Raw genomic sequence first — 7,979 nt, 5'->3', positions numbered from 1 at the left:
CGGCACGGGCCGCGAAGAGGGAATATCGAATACTGGAGCACCAGACCGCAATAAGGGGAGGCCGGCACGGGCCGCGAAGAGGGAATATCGAATACTGGAGCACCAGACCGCAATAAGGGGAGGCCGGCACGGGCCGCGAAGAGGGAATATCGAATACTGGAGCACCAGACCGCAATAAGGGGAGGCCGGCACGGGCCGCGAAGAGGGAATATCGAATACTGGAGCACCAGACCGCAATAAGGGGAGGCCGGCACGGGCCGCGAAGAGGGAATATCGAATACTGGAGCACCAGACCGCAATAAGGGGAGGCCGGCACGGGCCGCGAAGAGGGAATATCGAATACTGGAGCACCAGACCGCAATAAGGGGAGGCCGGCACGGGCCGCGAAGAGGGAATATCGAATACTGGAGCACCAGACCGCAATAAGGGGAGGCCGGCACGGGCCGCGAAGAGGGAATATCGAATACTGGAGCACCAGACCGCAATAAGGGGAGGCCGGCACGGGCCGCGAAGAGGGAATATCGAATACTGGAGCACCAGACCGCAATAAGGGGAGGCCGGCACGGGCCGCGAAGAGGGAATATCGAATACTGGAGCACCAGACCGCAATAAGGGGAGGCCGGCACGGGCCGCGAAGAGGGAATATCGAATACTGGAGCACCAGACCGCAATAAGGGGAGGCCGGCACGGGCCGCGAAGAGGGAATATCGAATACTGGAGCACCAGACCGCAATAAGGGGAGGCCGGCACGGGCCGCGAAGAGGGAATATCGAATACTGGAGCACCAGACCGCAATAAGGGGAGGCCGGCACGGGCCGCGAAGAGGGAATATCGAATACTGGAGCACCAGACCGCAATAAGGGAGGCCGGCACGGGCCGCGAAGAGGGAATATCGAATACTGGAGCACCAGACCGCAATAAGGGAGGCCGGCACGGGCCGCGAAGAGGGAATATCGAATACTGGAGCACCAGACCGCAATAAGGGGAGGCCGGCACGGGCCGCGAAGAGGGAATATCGAATACTGGAGCACCAGACCGCAATAAGGGGAGGCCGGCACGAGCCGCGAAGAGGGAATATCGAATACTGGAGCACCAGACCGCAATAAGGGAGGCCGGCACGGGCCGCGAAGAGGGAATATCGAATACTGGAGCACCAGACCGCAATAAGGGGAGGCCGGCACGGGCCGCGAAGAGGGAATATCGAATACTGGAGCACCAGACCGCAATAAGGGAGGCCGGCACGGGCCGCGAAGAGGGAATATCGAATACTGGAGCACCAGACCGCAATAAGGGGAGGCCGGCACGGGCCGCGAAGAGGGAATATCGAATACTGGAGCACCAGACCGCAATAAGGGAGGCCGGCACGGGCCGCGAAGAGGGAATATCGAATACTGGAGCACCAGACCGCAATAAGGGGAGGCCGGCACGGGCCGCGAAGAGGGAATATCGAATACTGGAGCACCAGACCGCAATAAGGGAGGCCGGCACGGGCCGCGAAGAGGGAATATCGAATACTGGAGCACCAGACCGCAATAAGGGGAGGCCGGCACGGGCCGCGAAGAGGGAATATCGAATACTGGAGCACCAGACCGCAATAAGGGGAGGCCGGCACGGGCCGCGAAGAGGGAATATCGAATACTGGAGCACCAGACCGCAATAAGGGGAGGCCGGCACGGGCCGCGAAGAGGGAATATCGAATACTGGAGCACCAGACCGCAATAAGGGGAGGCCGGCACGGGCCGCGAAGAGGGAATATCGAATACTGGAGCACCAGACCGCAATAAGGGGAGGCCGGCACGGGCCGCGAAGAGGGAATATCGAATACTGGAGCACCAGACCGCAATAAGGGGAGGCCGGCACGGGCCGCGAAGAGGGAATATCGAATACTGGAGCACCAGACCGCAATAAGGGGAGGCCGGCACGGGCCGCGAAGAGGGAATATCGAATACTGGAGCACCAGACCGCAATAAGGGGAGGCCGGCACGGGCCGCGAAGAGGGAATATCGAATACTGGAGCACCAGACCGCAATAAGGGGAGGCCGGCACGGGCCGCGAAGAGGGAATATCGAATACTGGAGCACCAGACCGCAATAAGGGGAGGCCGGCACGGGCCGCGAAGAGGGAATATCGAATACTGGAGCACCAGACCGCAATAAGGGGAGGCCGGCACGGGCCGCGAAAAGGGAATATCGAATACTGGAGCACCAGACCGCAATAAGGGGAGGCCGGCACGGGCCGCGAAAAGGGAATATCGAATACTGGAGCACCAGACCGCAATAAGGGAGGCCGGCACGGGCCGCGAAGAGGGAATATCGAATACTGGAGCACCAGACCGCAATAAGGGGAGGCCGGCACGGGCCGCGAAGAGGGAATATCGAATACTGGAGCACCAGACCGCAATAAGGGGAGGCCGGCACGGGCCGCGAAGAGGGAATATCGAATACTGGAGCACCAGACCGCAATAAGGGGAGGCCGGCACGGGCCGCGAAGAGGGAATATCGAATACTGGAGCACCAGACCGCAATAAGGGGAGGCCGGCACGGGCCGCGAAGAGGGAATATCGAATACTGGAGCACCAGACCGCAATAAGGGGAGGCCGGCACGGGCCGCGAAGAGGGAATATCGAATACTGGAGCACCAGACCGCAATAAGGGGAGGCCGGCACGGGCCGCGAAGAGGGAATATCGAATACTGGAGCACCAGACCGCAATAAGGGGAGGCCGGCACGGGCCGCGAAGAGGGAATATCGAATACTGGAGCACCAGACCGCAATAAGGGGAGGCCGGCACGGGCCGCGAAGAGGGAATATCGAATACTGGAGCACCAGACCGCAATAAGGGGAGGCCGGCACGGGCCGCGAAAAGGGAATATCGAATACTGGAGCACCAGACCGCAATAAGGGGAGGCCGGCACGGGCCGCGAAGAGGGAATATCGAATACTGGAGCACCAGACCGCAATAAGGGGGGCCGGCACGGGCCGCGAAGAGGGAATATCGAATACTGGAGCACCAGACCGCAATAAGGGAGGCCGGCACGGGCCGCGAAGAGGGAATATCGAATACTGGAGCACCAGACCGCAATAAGGGGAGGCCGGCACGGGCCGCGAAGAGGGAATATCGAATACTGGAGCACCAGACCGCAATAAGGGGAGGCCGGCACGGGCCGCGAAGAGGGAATATCGAATACTGGAGCACCAGACCGCAATAAGGGGAGGCCGGCACGGGCCGCGAAGAGGGAATATCGAATACTGGAGCACCAGACCGCAATAAGGGGAGGCCGGCACGGGCCGCGAAAAGGGAATATCGAATACTGGAGCACCAGACCGCAATAAGGGGAGGCCGGCACGGGCCGCGAAGAGGGAATATCGAATACTGGAGCACCAGACCGCAATAAGGGGAGGCCGGCACGGGCCGCGAAGAGGGAATATCGAATACTGGAGCACCAGACCGCAATAAGGGGAGGCCGGCACGGGCCGCGAAGAGGGAATATCGAATACTGGAGCACCAGACCGCAATAAGGGGAGGCCGGCACGGGCCGCGAAGAGGGAATATCGAATACTGGAGCACCAGACCGCAATAAGGGGAGGCCGGCACGGGCCGCGAAGAGGGAATATCGAATACTGGAGCACCAGACCGCAATAAGGGAGGCCGGCACGGGCCGCGAAGAGGGAATATCGAATACTGGAGCACCAGACCGCAATAAGGGGAGGCCGGCACGGGCCGCGAAGAGGGAATATCGAATACTGGAGCACCAGACCGCAATAAGGGGAGGCCGGCACGGGCCGCGAAGAGGGAATATCGAATACTGGAGCACCAGACCGCAATAAGGGGAGGCCGGCACGGGCCGCGAAGAGGGAATATCGAATACTGGAGCACCAGACCGCAATAAGGGGAGGCCGGCACGGGCCGCGAAGAGGGAATATCGAATACTGGAGCACCAGACCGCAATAAGGGGAGGCCGGCACGGGCCGCGAAGAGGGAATATCGAATACTGGAGCACCAGACCGCAATAAGGGGAGGCCGGCACGGGCCGCGAAGAGGGAATATCGAATACTGGAGCACCAGACCGCAATAAGGGGAGGCCGGCACGGGCCGCGAAGAGGGAATATCGAATACTGGAGCACCAGACCGCAATAAGGGGAGGCCGGCACGGGCCGCGAAGAGGGAATATCGAATACTGGAGCACCAGACCGCAATAAGGGGAGGCCGGCACGGGCCGCGAAGAGGGAATATCGAATACTGGAGCACCAGACCGCAATAAGGGGAGGCCGGCACGGGCCGCGAAGAGGGAATATCGAATACTGGAGCACCAGACCGCAATAAGGGGAGGCCGGCACGGGCCGCGAAGAGGGAATATCGAATACTGGAGCACCAGACCGCAATAAGGGGAGGCCGGCACGGGCCGCGAAGAGGGAATATCGAATACTGGAGCACCAGACCGCAATAAGGGGAGGCCGGCACGGGCCGCGAAGAGGAATATCGAATACTGGAGCACCAGACCGCAATAAGGGAGGCCGGCACGGGCCGCGAAGAGGGAATATCGAATACTGGAGCACCAGACCGCAATAAGGGGAGGCCGGCACGGGCCGCGAAGAGGGAATATCGAATACTGGAGCACCAGACCGCAATAAGGGAGGCCGGCACGGGCCGCGAAGAGGGAATATCGAATACTGGAGCACCAGACCGCAATAAGGGGAGGCCGGCACGGGCCGCGAAGAGGGAATATCGAATACTGGAGCACCAGACCGCAATAAGGGAGGCCGGCACGGGCCGCGAAGAGGGAATATCGAATACTGGAGCACCAGACCGCAATAAGGGGAGGCCGGCACGGGCCGCGAAGAGGGAATATCGAATACTGGAGCACCAGACCGCAATAAGGGGAGGCCGGCACGGGCCGCGAAGAGGGAATATCGAATACTGGAGCACCAGACCGCAATAAGGGGAGGCCGGCACGGGCCGCGAAGAGGGAATATCGAATACTGGAGCACCAGACCGCAATAAGGGGAGGCCGGCACGGGCCGCGAAGAGGGAATATCGAATACTGGAGCACCAGACCGCAATAAGGGGAGGCCGGCACGGGCCGCGAAGAGGGAATATCGAATACTGGAGCACCAGACCGCAATAAGGGAGGCCGGCACGGGCCGCGAAGAGGGAATATCGAATACTGGAGCACCAGACCGCAATAAGGGGAGGCCGGCACGGGCCGCGAAGAGGGAATATCGAATACTGGAGCACCAGACCGCAATAAGGGGAGGCCGGCACGGGCCGCGAAGAGGGAATATCGAATACTGGAGCACCAGACCGCAATAAGGGGAGGCCGGCACGGGCCGTGAAAAGGGAATATCGAATACTGGAGCACCAGACCGCAATAAGGGGAGGCCGGCACGGGCCGCGAAGAGGGAATATCGAATACTGGAGCACCAGACCGCAATAAGGGGAGGCCGGCACGGGCCGCGAAGAGGGAATATCGAATACTGGAGCACCAGACCGCAATAAGGGGAGGCCGGCACGGGCCGCGAAGAGGGAATATCGAATACTGGAGCACCAGACCGCAATAAGGGGAGGCCGGCACGGGCCGCGAAGAGGGAATATCGAATACTGGAGCACCAGACCGCAATAAGGGGAGGCCGGCACGGGCCGCGAAGAGGGAATATCGAATACTGGAGCACCAGACCGCAATAAGGGGAGGCCGGCACGGGCCGCGAAGAGGGAATATCGAATACTGGAGCACCAGACCGCAATAAGGGGAGGCCGGCACGGGCCGCGAAGAGGGAATATCGAATACTGGAGCACCAGACCGCAATAAGGGGAGGCCGGCACGGGCCGCGAAGAGGGAATATCGAATACTGGAGCACCAGACCGCAATAAGGGGAGGCCGGCACGGGCCGCGAAGAGGAATATCGAATACTGGAGCACCAGACCGCAATAAGGGGAGGCCGGCACGGGCCGCGAAGAGGGAATATCGAATACTGGAGCACCAGACCGCAATAAGGGGAGGCCGGCACGGGCCGCGAAGAGGGAATATCGAATACTGGAGCACCAGACCGCAATAAGGGGAGGCCGGCACGGGCCGCGAAGAGGGAATATCGAATACTGGAGCACCAGACCGCAATAAGGGGAGGCCGGCACGGGCCGCGAAGAGGGAATATCGAATACTGGAGCACCAGACCGCAATAAGGGGAGGCCGGCACGGGCCGCGAAGAGGGAATATCGAATACTGGAGCACCAGACCGCAATAAGGGGAGGCCGGCACGGGCCGCGAAGAGGGAATATCGAATACTGGAGCACCAGACCGCAATAAGGGGAGGCCGGCACGGGCCGCGAAGAGGGAATATCGAATACTGGAGCACCAGACCGCAATAAGGGGAGGCCGGCACGGGCCGCGAAGAGGGAATATCGAATACTGGAGCACCAGACCGCAATAAGGGGAGGCCGGCACGGGCCGCGAAGAGGGAATATCGAATACTGGAGCACCAGACCGCAATAAGGGGAGGCCGGCACGGGCCGCGAAGAGGGAATATCGAATACTGGAGCACCAGACCGCAATAAGGGGAGGCCGGCACGGGCCGCGAAGAGGGAATATCGAATACTGGAGCACCAGACCGCAATAAGGGGAGGCCGGCACGGGCCGCGAAGAGGGAATATCGAATACTGGAGCACCAGACCGCAATAAGGGGAGGCCGGCACGGGCCGCGAAGAGGGAATATCGAATACTGGAGCACCAGACCGCAATAAGGGGAGGCCGGCACGGGCCGCGAAGAGGGAATATCGAATACTGGAGCACCAGACCGCAATAAGGGAGGCCGGCACGGGCCGCGAAGAGGGAATATCGAATACTGGAGCACCAGACCGCAATAAGGGAGGCCGGCACGGGCCGCGAAGAGGGAATATCGAATACTGGAGCACCAGACCGCAATAAGGGGAGGCCGGCACGGGCCGCGAAGAGGGAATATCGAATACTGGAGCACCAGACCGCAATAAGGGGAGGCCGGCACGGGCCGCGAAGAGGAATATCGAATACTGGAGCACCAGACCGCAATAAGGGGAGGCCGGCACGGGCCGCGAAGAGGGAATATCGAATACTGGAGCACCAGACCGCAATAAGGGGAGGCCGGCACGGGCCGCGAAGAGGGAATATCGAATACTGGAGCACCAGACCGCAATAAGGGGAGGCCGGCACGGGCCGCGAAGAGGGAATATCGAATACTGGAGCACCAGACCGCAATAAGGGGAGGCCGGCACGGGCCGCGAAGAGGGAATATCGAATACTGGAGCACCAGACCGCAATAAGGGGAGGCCGGCACGGGCCGCGAAGAGGGAATATCGAATACTGGAGCACCAGACCGCAATAAGGGGAGGCCGGCACGGGCCGCGAAGAGGGAATATCGAATACTGGAGCACCAGACCGCAATAAGGGGAGGCCGGCACGGGCCGCGAAGAGGAATATCGAATACTGGAGCACCAGACCGCAATAAGGGAGGCCGGCACGGGCCGCGAAGAGGGAATATCGAATACTGGAGCACCAGACCGCAATAAGGGGAGGCCGGCACGGGCCGCGAAGAGGGAATATCGAATACTGGAGCACCAGACCGCAATAAGGGAGGCCGGCACGGGCCGCGAAGAGGGAATATCGAATACTGGAGCACCAGACCGCAATAAGGGGAGGCCGGCACGGGCCGCGAAGAGGGAATATCGAATACTGGAGCACCAGACCGCAATAAGGGGAGGCCGGCACGGGCCGCGAAGAGGGAATATCGAATACTGGAGCACCAGACCGCAATAAGGGGAGGCCGGCACGGGCCGCGAAGAGGGAATATCGAATACTGGAGCACCAGACCGCAATAAGGGGAGGCCGGCACGGGCCGCGAAGAGGGAATATCGAATACTGGAGCACCAGACCGCAATAAGGGGAGGCCGGCACGGGCCGCGAAGAGGAATATCGAATACTGGAGCACCAGACCGCAATAAGGGGAGGCCGGC

The sequence above is a fragment of the Leishmania martiniquensis genome, chromosome 27, assembly GCF_017916325.1.
Source record: "Leishmania martiniquensis isolate LSCM1 chromosome 27, whole genome shotgun sequence".
Taxonomy (NCBI): domain Eukaryota; phylum Euglenozoa; class Kinetoplastea; order Trypanosomatida; family Trypanosomatidae; genus Leishmania; species Leishmania martiniquensis.
This window is presented reverse-complemented; position numbering follows the sequence as displayed.